Below are 12437 nucleotides of genomic sequence, written 5' to 3' on the forward strand. Positions count from 1 at the left end.
GAAGAACAGGCATAAACACAGGTGAAATAAAAAGCCCAAACACACAGTGGTGGCCAACACTTACTTTTATACCACAAAAATAAGTGGTGAAAAAGCCCCCCCAAAACCAAACAAAAACCATACCACCAAAATAAACCCTTGAGGCAGCTGATTAAATATATATTGCAGTTGGAAATACATTTAATGATGCAGTTGGAAAGGAAACCTAAGAATAAGTGGAGCAAATTCAAAGGCCTCAGATACTAAAAGGCATAAAAAAATTCCCTGGTTTTCAAAAACCTCATCCCAACACACATATAGCCTAAGAGAAGCTTAATGGGAACTGAACAGCGTAAAATATGTAGCTTAAAACTTCGTTCTATTCTAATTTCTTGTCTAACACACACTTGACAAAAGACCCCTTCTGCTGCTGAACATGGAAGGAGGTTCTCTGCAGAGATTAAGACAATCAGGTATTGAGTGATGCCTACTGCCCTGAAGCTGGATATGTCTAGACCTCTCTCTGGTGACTGCAAAACCAGATGCCTGCACACATTCGCGCCTCCAGCACGTCCCTTGAACTCACCAGGTCAGCAGCGATTGCAGGTCTGTTAGTTCCATATGCAGTGAATGTACTGAGTTAAAGCATCCTTCAACCCGAGGGAACTATCAAGGAAGAATTTGGGGGTACAAACTACCACTCTACCCTCATGTGCTAGGCTCTACTTTACTCAAATCCAATGTGGCTCAGCTTATATTTTCCTACAACAGTGGAGGTGAGGCCACTTTCAAATTGTTCATCTCCAGCTGCTCTCTGACTCTTACTTCATTGGCCATCTGGGCCAGCCTCTTCACCTTAAAACTGAATCACAGAATCCCAGCATGGTGGGGATTGGAAGGGACCTCTGTGGACTGCCATGTCCACTCCCTCTGCTAAAGCAATCAGAGCAGTCACATCCCAGGCAGGTTTGGAATCTCTCCAGAGAAGGAGACTTCACAACCTCAGTGGGCAGCCTGGGCAGCCTGCCACCTGAAGCTGACATACTTAGGCTGTTACTTAGCAGGAGCAGGGAAGTCATTGTGCCCCTGCTAGTTAGCACTAGTTAGGCCACACTTTGAGTACTGTGTCCAGTTCTGGGCCCCTCAAATTAAGAAGGATATTGAGACACTTGAACATGTTGCTGTTTAGGTGGGTTGGATTGGTTGATGGGTTGGACGCGATGATCTTGAAGGTCTCTTCCAACCTGGTTTATTCTATTCTATTCTATGTCCAGAAAAGGGCAACAAGGCTGGGGAGAGGCCTCGAGCACAAGCCCTATGAGGACAGGCTAAGGGAGCTGGGGTTGCTTAGCCTGGAGAAGAGGAGTCTCAGGGGAGACCTTATTGCTCTCTACAACTACCTGAAGGGAGGTTGTAGCCAGGTGGGGGTTGGTCTCTTCTCCCAGGCAACCAGCACCAGAACAAGAGGACACAGTCTCAAGCTGCACCAGAGGAAGTTTAGGCTTGAGGTGAGGAGAAAGTTCTTCACAGAAAGTTATTGGCCATTGCAATGTGCTGCCCAGGGAGGTGGTGGAGTCGCCATCCCATACAGGTGTTCAAGAGGAGATTGGACGTGGCACTTGAAGCCCTGGTTTAGTAGTCATGAGGTGTTGGGTGATAGGTTGGACTTGATGGTATCTGGCATCTTTTCCAACCTTATTGATTCAATGATTCTATGCTGCATGTTGCAGTATACTGGAGACACTACCCTCACCACCCCACACAGGTGGCCACAATCTTCACTAATCCAAGGCAGAAGCAGTTTCAAAGACCCAGGAAAACTTGAAAAACAGCCAGGGAACCATGTAGCTGGTCATGCAATTCCAGTATTACATGTTCTGTTGCAAACTGGCACAGGCAGGAGCCACCTGAAACATTTGGGGTACAACCAGCAGATGTTTGGTGCTGCATATAATTTCCCTTTTCTGAGCTTTTGCAGAAAAGCAAAACCAACAGGGAGCCCCAACTGCTTGCGCCACCCAGCACCACATGCCAAATCCAATTTTGGTGCTCTCCTCCCATCTCAGAGCTGCTTCTCCAATCTGCTCACTCAGGATGGTGGTAACGCAGGAGTTAAAATAATGCACCTCGACTGCATGCATATTTTTTAGTGATAGATAGAGTCAAACATTTTTGGCTGGAAATTTCATCTATGCCCTTGGCTTCTGGTTAAATTAGGATTGCACACAGTGAGGTAGATATTGAGACATTATTACAGGTGTCCATTGCATTCAGAGATACATTTCTGGGGGAATTGCTATTTGCAGTACACTTCATCTTGAAGACAACCACGAATCAAGGCAATTCCAGATGAGAAATGTTGCTGTATTTTAATGCACACCATGATATGAGACAGCTGCACTGACCTTTCCTGCCTGCTGTTGTGGAGTCCTATCAACAAATACTTGCAGGTTTTGGAATGGGTTTTGACTTACACCGCCCTTGAGGACAGAACACAGAGCAGTGTCCTCCACCATGGTGCTGCAGTGGCTGACTGGTACTGGCTTAGAGAATCACAGACCAATCATTACCATTGGCCAGTGTCCTTTGGAGTTGGCTTAAAGCCCTTACAACAGCCACCTGACCATAGAAGGTTCAACAGGATACAAGGAAAGTATAAAAACATACAATTAGAGTCATTTTGGTTGGAAAACACCTTTAATATTATAAAGCCCGACCTTTCACCCAGCACTGGTAGGTCACCATTAAACCATGGCCCTCAGCACCACACCTGTGTGGCTTATACCCAGCATTAGGAGAGGAGGGTAGGTCTAGGATCACTGAGATGTGAGGCTGCTCTGCTCACAGGGATGGCAGAGGCCAAAAGTCTGCAGGAGGACAGAGTTGCTGCTGAATTCCTCTCAAGAGGAGCAGCCCTCCTCTTCTAAATATCAAGAAGAGGTTTGAGGCTCAGTACTCAAGGTTGCAGGGTGACTGGAGCTGGCAGGGGGTACCCTCCTTCCCCTGCAGGAAGGGGGCAGGGGGGTAGGCCTTGTTATTTCATTCCTCATGATAAAAGCCAGAGCACAGTTTTGGCCTTCCCACACAAATCAATAGTCGGATGGCTGCCAACTCTTTATCGCTTCCCATTTCACTGATTTTTGTTGTTGTTTGTTTGTGATTTAAACTTTGTTCATTGCCACATTCAGGAAAAAACTCTCCCTCGAAGTATAGCATTAAGAATACATTAACTCCTGGAAATTGCATTAAAATCTTTCTTGATCCTTACAAAGAAAGCCCTAATTGAGTGATAGAACAGCAAACTTCTGCCCCTTTGCGGGTGAAGCACTTTGTACAGGCCACCATGGAAGCTGCCCTCATGACTTTCTACAGATCAGTAAGCCCCCACATATGCTCACCCTCCTCTCTTGCCCCTGTGGGACACTAACACCACATGCACACAGCTATCACACAAAGCAAACATTACTCAGTAGCCTTGAATCTTGATAGTGAGTATAAACAAGCATGAAACAGCTCAGGACTGCCTACATCAAGTACAACCTGCTACAGTCACCCTCTCAAAGCCCTCTGGAAAAGCATTAAATGCTTTAGAAAGAGCCCAACTGGCTTTTGAACTCACTCCCCAAATGACTGTTTTAAATCTCCATATGCAATCACTAAAAGCCACATTCTAACTCTCAACTGCTGTGCTTCTTTGCAGCCTTATTTTCTTTTTGGGAATCAACACTGTCCTTTAAGTTACAGGACATTTTTTCCCCCAATATGGTATCATCAGTATTACAGAGCGAGACAGTGACCCTTTTGCTATCTTTCAGTATCCCAAGCACACCTCTGGTAGCATTCAGGGATAACTGACAAGGCCTCTTTGCAGCTCCAGTGTCCAGCAAATGTTCTACACTTTAAAGAAGCAGCAGCTTCTTATGTGGCTGACTCTTCCCAATCATCCTTCTCTGAAGCTAATGACTCTGGAAAGATCCCGGGGGAGGGAGCACTTTGCTGCCAATGAGCTTCATTAATTATCTAACAACATCCAGCAAGAAACAGGAAAACAATTTTTTTCTTCCAAATCACTTTTTCAAGTTGGCTGTTACACAGAGAATATCACAGACCATCTGCTGTTTTAGTCACAGAATGGTTTGGGTTAGAATGGACCTTTTTAAAGGTCATCTAGTCCAACCCCCTCACAGTGAGCAGGGACATCTTCAACTAGAGCAGGTTTCTCAGAGTCCTGTCCAACCCCATCTGGAATGATTCCATGGATAAGGTATCTACCACCTCACTGGCTAAAACAGCATCTCATCACCCTCATCATAATCAGTTTCTTCCTTCTATCTAGTCTAAATCTCCCCTCTTTTAGTTTAAAACTATCACCCCTTGTCCTGTTGCAACAAGTCCTGCTAAACAGACTGACACTCTATCAGCTCAGCTACTCTAAATTTAGCTGTAGGCCGTGTCTTTCACATAGGCCCCCTTTACATACTGAAAGGGTACAATAAGGCCTCCTCAAAGACTTCAGGCTGAACAACCCCAACTCTCTCAACCTGTCCTCAGAGCAGAGGGGTTCCAGTCCTTGCATTACTTCTGTGGCCTCCTCTGGACTGGCTTCAACAGGTTCAATTCTCTCCTGTGGCTGAGTACTCCAGAACTGGACACAACACTGCAAGTGGGGTCTCATCAGAGCAGAGGGGCAAAATCTTCTCCTTCAACCTGCTGGCCATGCTCCTTTAGAAGCAGCTGGCCTCTAGGCCAAAAGTGCAAATTGCTGGCTCATGTCCAGCTTTTCATCCACTTTTACTTCCAAGTCCTTCTCTGCAGGGCTGCTTTCCAACCATTCATCCTCTGGCCTGCACCAGTTATCAGGGGTTGCCTCAAACCAGGTGCAGGACACTTTGTACTTGGCCTTGTTGAACCTCAGGAGGTACACAGAGGCCCACTTCTTGAGCTTATCCAGATTCTTCTGGATAGATCTCATTCCTCAGGTGTATCAACTACACCACAGCTTGGTGTCATCTGCAAACTCACAGAGGGTGCTCTCCATTCCATGATCTGTCCACAATTCTTTACATTTATTCTGGCAGTTGTAAGCAACTGGAGCTATCTCCAGGGAAAAATAAGTCAGGATAACAAAGCAACGTGAGAGCACTGCTCTTGTGATGCAACCCACATGTCACTTCAGAGCAGGAAACAAACAACTGCAAATACCTTCAAATACTGACACGTGACTGGCACATGAGGCTTCTCTCAGGATGTGGTTTCACACTGTCGCTCAGCTGCTATAAAAGCCTGCTGGTGCCAAAAAGAGGGATCTCTTCCCTAGCTTCCAAGCCTGGATCCACAGTGAACACATTTGGGAAGTAAAGCTGGAAGGCTCCATACTGAGGAGGAAGGACTCCGACATGCATCAGCACAAAAAGATCGGTGCCAGCACAATGCTGGGAGCAAAACCTTTCCTTGCAGCACCATCATGACATTCTAACAGTGCAGACACAGTGCACAACCATGCTCTAAATTTAGGTTTCTAACTAGAAAGCTGTACCTCATGCTCGTCATTCCTCTCCCAACACAACAATGAGCCACTCTGTTACAAATGCTTTTGTATCACTGTAGCACTATCCACCCGACAGGAGCACGCATCAATTGTGGATAAAGTGGTTCTGCTTCTGAATGTAGACAAAAACGGAGACAAAGCTAATGGTAGTGAAGGACAAGTTGCCCAGGGAGTGAAATGATCACAGGTTTAGGATGAAAGAGGAAAAAGCCTACAGACATTTACCTATGCTTGGGTCACTGCTCATTAATACACTGAAGAAAATCATTCCACACGTTATAAATGCTGCTGCTCTCAGCTTACTCACCTATTACCCAGCTCAGGCAGCATCCAGTACCCTTTCACACACACAAGCTAATGAGAAGGCTTACTCTGAATAAAATGGAAAGAAGGAAAGAACTGGGGCCTTCATTTGAGCAAGAAAATACATTAGGAGACCCAGCAACAACTTCTCTAAGTCACTCTCTACCTTTCCACCTTCCCCAAAAAATGGAAAACCTCTCTGAAAGCAAACTGTGAACCACATGGGCAGAAGACAGGGTTGTTCTCTCCTGTTAATGTTTTTATCTACTCCCTGTTGACTTGGGATTTCCAACAGACTTTTAAAAACCTTTCCCATTCAAGCTGCATTCCATTTTAAGAAGTCTCTGGAGACAGTAAACTGTGTTCAAGGCACACCCTCTTGTGGCAGATGCCAAGAGGATGAGACCAGACCTTTCAGTGGCACCCAGGTACAGGGCAACAGGCACAAAATGGAACACAGGAGGTTGATTCCATCTGAACATGAGGGAAAACTTTCCTGTGAGGGTGTCCTGGAACAGACTGTCCAGAGAGGTTGTGGAGGCTTCTCTAGAGGTTCCAAACTTGCCTGGATGCAATCCTAGGCAACCTGGTGTGGGCGACACTGCTTTATCAGGGGAGTTGGACTAGATGATCTTCAGCAATCCCATCCAACCCCTTACCATGCTGGGATTCTGTTAAAGCTAGTGCTAAGTCAGTCTGGATCTGGAATGAGTCCAGAGGTGTCACACACAATGCCTCAGCCCCCCATGCAAGTGTCTAGTAATGGCTTCTGCTGGCCTGCACAGATCTTACAAGGTTATAGTTCTGGTCCTGTAAGGCAGTTTCTGCAAAAGCATTTTTAGAAAAGAGATTTAAGTTTGGAAGGGTGGAAGGTGAATGCATTGTTGCACAGAAACTGCCTCTAAGGAAAGGAGGGTGCACTTCTCTCCTTTCCCCTCCTATCTTCTTTGTGGGGCCACCTGGCTCCTCTGCTTCATCCTGCTGATCCAGCTGCTGCCTTTCCCTGTGGACATATTTTGTGTCCTTTTAATTCTGTCTAGAGTTCTCACCATGAGGCATGACAGAGCTGATGCCTCTGAGGAGAAAGGGAAGCCTTCGTTAGCTCTCCAGGGAGTTAATTTATAGTAATACTCTCGGGTTTACTAGTCAAGTGTGTCTTCGTTTCTAGAGGCTTTTGCTTCTGAAATCTTATCGTGAGATCAAGTGCCAGTCTGCTGCTGCTTGCACAACTGTATCCACACAGCCTAAGAGTTTGGGATCTTTACTAGGAAGGGGAGGGAGAACTGACAAAATACTTGGGTCAAAATAGGATGTTTCAGCTTCGCTGGCTGAAGCTAGGCTGTGCTGTTCTCTCTCAGCACGTTGTGGATTCTTTCAATCCTTAACCTTCAGAATAAAACATTTTTAATCACAATTATTAGTTTATTTTATCAGTGGTAGTAACAGATGAGATGATGTGTGGGAAAAGAGTGATCTCACCTTTGCCAGCCCCAATAGAAGATATCACTGGTATACTACAGTCTGATGTCGGATTTCATTTCAATATAGAAAATAATTACAGAAGTGTGTGTTACAGCTGCATTTTTTTTTCAAGCCATGATTAGGTAGAAATAAATAAATAACTCAATAAGCTGGGGCAGAAAGTGGCTGCTGGCTTTTGAGTACTGAGCTTTTCCTAACAGTAAAAATTAAAGGGTTTTGATCCCCTCTCTGTAGCCCTCCACCAGACTCACAAAATCTTCCCCTTCTCTTTTCAACAGTACAAACAGTAACATGCAAACCAAGAATCTGATTCTTCACAAATGACTTACAAACATTCAAATCTCTGGATCAGTTCTTCTGCAGTCTAGCAGGCCCAGACTGAAGCACATTCATAGAGGCGACCCTTCTGCTCAGGACTTTTCCCAGCAATGTAAGCTGCACTCGCTGTTCATCGCTCTGGACCAACTTTTCTAAGATTTAATTTTAAGCATCACTGTCACAGGGCTATGCCCACGGCTTCCACATCAGCCCTTCCCCTGCCTGCAGGGAGCACAAATCTTGGTCTTGTTTTAGCTCATGTGTCACTTTGGAGGCGGTAAGAGAAGAAAGGTCTGAGATACACAAGCATCCTCCAGTCATCAGCATCCCTGGCTGAACATTCAGGGAACAGCAGGTCTGAGACCACGCACAGGGAGGACAGAACAAAAACATTTCCATACATTTAAAAAAAATTTAAAAGAAAGAGGGCAAGCAAAAAACCTTACTAGTTTTGGAAAAATAACTACACTTGATTCTCACTCTTTCTTTGATTTGCAACAGGAGGAGGAAGGGGTGTGAAGGAGGGAGAAGCAAGTTGTTTAAACAACAGCTGTTACATCAATACCGGTATAATGGAGCCACAAGCATCCTGCTCCTGTCAGAGCAGTCACTGTTTAAGTACAAGCTCTGCCTTTTGAAGAGGACTTTATGACCTCAAACACAGACCTTCAGCTACATTTTCTTCCTAATTAGAAGTCAATTACCCTGCTGAGTGATGACAGAACAACTCCACAAAGTAAATCCTACTCATATCAGGGCCTTCCCTGATGGAGTTGCACTGGAAACCTCCTTGCTCACACAAAAGCAAGGAGGATTTCACTTGCACTTCCCACAGTTGTTCCCAGAGGCCTCTCGTCAGACTACTACTTGAACCTTTGGTGCAGAAAAAGCTTCACTGGACAGTGTGGGCTAACATGCTTTCATGCAAACTGAAATGTCACCAGTCAATCTTTCATTAAGTTTGAGGCTATCCAGAAAGTATTTATGTCCATCTCCCTGTAGATTTTACTCAGAAGTGCTATCAGCAACCATCTTTCCCTGCTTCCCAATCATTACCATAGGAATGCAAAAATCCTGATTTCTTAACCACTCTGACATAGTTTTATCATAGTAAATTACTGCAACATATTAATGTACAGGTTAGTGGTTGACCTAGTGGAAAGATTGACCTGAGCTCCATAGAGAAGGACCTGGACGTCCGGGTGGACAGCAAATTCACCATGAGCCAGCAACGTGCCCGGGGGCCAAGAAGGCCAATGGCATCCTGGCCTGCATCAGGAATAGTGTGGCCAGAAGGAGCAGGGAAGTCATTCTGCCCCTGTACTCAGCACTGGTTAGGCCACACCTTGAGTCCTGTGTCCAGTTCTGGGCCCCTCAGTTTAAGGGCATTGAGACTCTTGAATATGTCCAGAGAAGGGCAACAAGGCTGGGGAGAGGCCTCAAGCACAGGCCCTATGAAGACAGGCTAAGGGAGCTGGGATTGTTTAGTCTGGAGAAGAGGAGGCTCAGAGGAGACCTTATTGCTCTCTACAACTACCTGAAGGGAGGTTGTAGCCAAGCCAGGAGGGGATTGGTTTCTTCTCCCAGGCAACCAGCACCAGAACAAGAGGACAGTCTCAAACTGCACCAGGGGAAGTCTAGGCTCGAGGTGAGAAGAAAGTTCTTCACTGAGTTGTAAGACATTGGAATGTGCTGCCCAGGGAGGTGGTGGAGTCACCATCCCTGGAGGTGTTCAAAAAGGGATTGAAGCCATAGTTTAGTAGTCATGAGGTCTTGGGTGACAGATTGGACTTGATGATCTTTGAGGTCTTTTCTAACCTTATTGGTTATATGATTCTCTCCAGTTCAACAGAGAGAGGAAACTACTGGAGAGAGTCCAATGGAGGGGCTAGAAAGGTGATTAGGGAACTGGAGCATCTCTCTGTTGAGGAGAGACCTGGGGGGTGTTTAGCCTGGAGGAGGCTGGGAGGGATCTTCTCAATACTATCAATAGCTAAAGGCCAGGGGGCAAAAGGATGGGGACAGACTCTTCAGTGGTACCCTGTGACAAGACAAGGGGCCAGGACACAGATTAGAGCCAGGGTATCCTTTACTTTGCAGGGAAGATTCCATGTTCCCCCACAGCTCTCCAGGCTGGCATAATCCAGTTCTATTTCCAGCTCAATCTGTAAATAGCTCCAGGAAACCACTCCAGAATGCTACTTGCCCTCCAAAGGAGTTTGTGATCAGTCACTGTTGTTTCTGGAGCAGAGAGCACATGTTCAGGGACAGGTGCCCACAAACCATGCCTGTATGAAGAAAAGACTGGCAGAACAAACACGTGAAAAGCCTGATGATCCTTTACCTCATCATGAAAACTATAGCTACACACTCAGGAACTCTGCTTATTGAGTTCTGCTCTAACAAGAAGTGTTCCTACTCAGGGCACATGTATTTGGAATTAGATCCACTCTATGCAAAGTGTCAGTTAATGTTTATCCCTGCTTCAAAAGGAAGCCCTGTGTGGTATATCTGAGCAGGAATGGTCAGATTCCATCCCCTCTTTTTTCAATGATGACACAAGACAGGAGCAGAAAGAAACCAGGATAGAGCTTTGTCCTTGTAGCAGAAACAGCATGAAAAATATAGCTAAGGAATATGCTCAGATAGCCTCCTCCCAGGAGCAGTTAAGGAACAAACTCAAGAAAGAGCCTGGAGAAGAACATCAGAGAGCTGAAGCCACAGCCCACAACAAGTGATAGCTGAGCTTTGTTATTTAATACCAAAGTAGTCACACCACAAGAATAAAAGGGATGGAACATTGCAGACCTGCAGTAACACATTATGGAGCATCCTGCATGCAACCTGACAGTTTTAGCATCATTTGAGCACTCTTCCTCTAACCTGCCATGTGATTCCAGAAGAACTGCAAGTAGAAAAGAAAAACACACACAAATAGTGACTTATTCTACCTAAATATGAACCACTTCTGGGAGGGGAAGGGAGAACAGGACTCAAACTGATATTACAGGCTTAGTAAGTAAGAGGACTTCAACACATACTGCTGGCTTTGTACTTGTGCCACAAAGGCAGCCTGTTACAGCTCTACCATTACAACATTGTCCAATGCAGCCTCAAGTCCCCATTTCAATGGCTGTATTAAATGAGAAGATCCCTGAGTGATGGTGTTAGTTGGCTTCTTGGAGCTCTCCATTTACAGCATCTTGCTTCCTTAGCATGGCTGGATAACAGCAGGGATCCCAGCAAGGTCATAAACCTTCCCTCACTCCAAGCTAATACATGAGGTTTCCACTCCATGGAGTCTCTCCATCACAAGAGATTTGCCTGGGCAGAGCAGAAGTCCAACACGTAACTCAACATTTTGCAGGCCCTTTCCACATTGCCTATACTATTCAATGATAAAATACAAATAAATAGATTTTGTGTTCCAGTCCAGGAAGAGCTGATTCCTTTTTCAGAGAGATCAATGTCTGGCACATCTACACCCTCTAAAGAGTGCTTGGCCAAAAATAACACTGAAACCAAGAAGAGAAACAGCCAATTTGGCTGTTCTTATCCCAACCAGATTAAAAATTACTCTCTACTTACTATCTTAGTAAACTACATCTGAAATTGTTACAGTAGGCTGTCTGTGGGCTGGCAAGCTAGCTGCATGCAACTTCACATGAGCACATATAAAAAGAATGAGGAAGAACCATAAATGCACTTATGAAGGTGGCAGGAATGGGAAAAAAATCTCCCTCCCAACTGTCCTTCACTTCAAACAAGCTGGGCCCGGGACACCCTGGGTAGCAACAGATCAACCCATAGTTTCTGGCTGTATTTCTCTCATTCTCTCCTTTTGCCATGCAAGTCCCCTGTCCAGGTGAACTCTGCAGCTCAGATTTCGGACTGGGTGAGGCAGCTCCATGTGCCCAGAGTGAGGCACCTTGGCAGGCCAGGCCAGGCTTTAGGAAGCTGTTTTATTACCAGTGAAATGACATTTGCTGACATGCTTTCTTGGGCACAGCAGCAACATCAGCTGCTTCAAGAAAAAACTGCTACAAGGACTAGGTCTGCACACATCTGTAGGTCAAATTTACAGTACCGTGATACCGCAGACTGGTGCAGAAGAGTTCCAGGGCTTTTGGCATGGTACTGCTATGGGAGAAGTGGTCACCACACCTAACAACAATCAATAGGGGCCCTTTGAAACAAGGGCTGAAGCAGACAGCAGTCAGGTCCTTTGGCTTCTCTGAACAGAAGAAAAGGCCCAGATCACTGTGTGGGTTCTTTGGTCTTAAAAGAAAGAAGGAAGCACTGGGAGATGTGCCAGAAAGGGGAAAGGAGGGAAAGGAGGAAAAGTCTAGTAGCAGGAATATCCCTAGAGCTGTGAGGAGCAGGGAGAGAATGCCCTGGGCAGATAAACCTCAGCACAGGGAAAAACTGATCTGGATAATCCCTGGAACTCTGACTCCGTGCCAAGGAAGAGAAAAATACTCAAGTGTTCCTTAGCTGAACCAAGGCCCAGGTTTCTCAGGCTGCTCACAGGGCAAGTCTTTAACCACCCTTGTGGGAGCTATGATTCACCTTAGGGCAGCACTAAAGCCACAGACATGAGTCAGGACAGATATCTAAAAACCACAGACAGCCCCAGGCATGTCAGTCTGCAGACCAGCACTGCAGACCTTTGACTACAACCCAGGGTGTTACAATTCTCATCACATACATCCAGTTCTACTTTTTGGAAGCCACAGAACTAATAAAATAAATACCACTAATGCAAAGCACAGGGCATGGAGGGACATGCCTTGCTCTTGCAGAATCA

The 12437-nt window shown here is 45.7% G+C and overlaps 1 protein-coding gene across 3 annotated transcripts in view; it reads right to left on the reverse strand.

Moving 5' to 3' along the window:
- EXTL3 (exostosin like glycosyltransferase 3) overlaps window positions 1-12437 on the reverse strand; it is a 179865-nt gene that overhangs the window by 105967 nt on the left and 61461 nt on the right. The window contains exon 1 of one of the 3 annotated variants that reach the window (XM_054179753.1): window positions 10439-10457. The exons of the other annotated variants lie outside the window; for them this stretch is intronic. The gene's annotated coding sequence lies outside the window, so the exon portion shown is untranslated. Of the gene's footprint in view, window positions 1-10438; window positions 10458-12437 lie in introns of those variants that run through there. 3 annotated transcript variants of the gene reach the window in all.

This window comes from Dryobates pubescens, chromosome 3, assembly GCF_014839835.1.
Source record: "Dryobates pubescens isolate bDryPub1 chromosome 3, bDryPub1.pri, whole genome shotgun sequence".
Classification (NCBI taxonomy): domain Eukaryota; kingdom Metazoa; phylum Chordata; class Aves; order Piciformes; family Picidae; genus Dryobates; species Dryobates pubescens.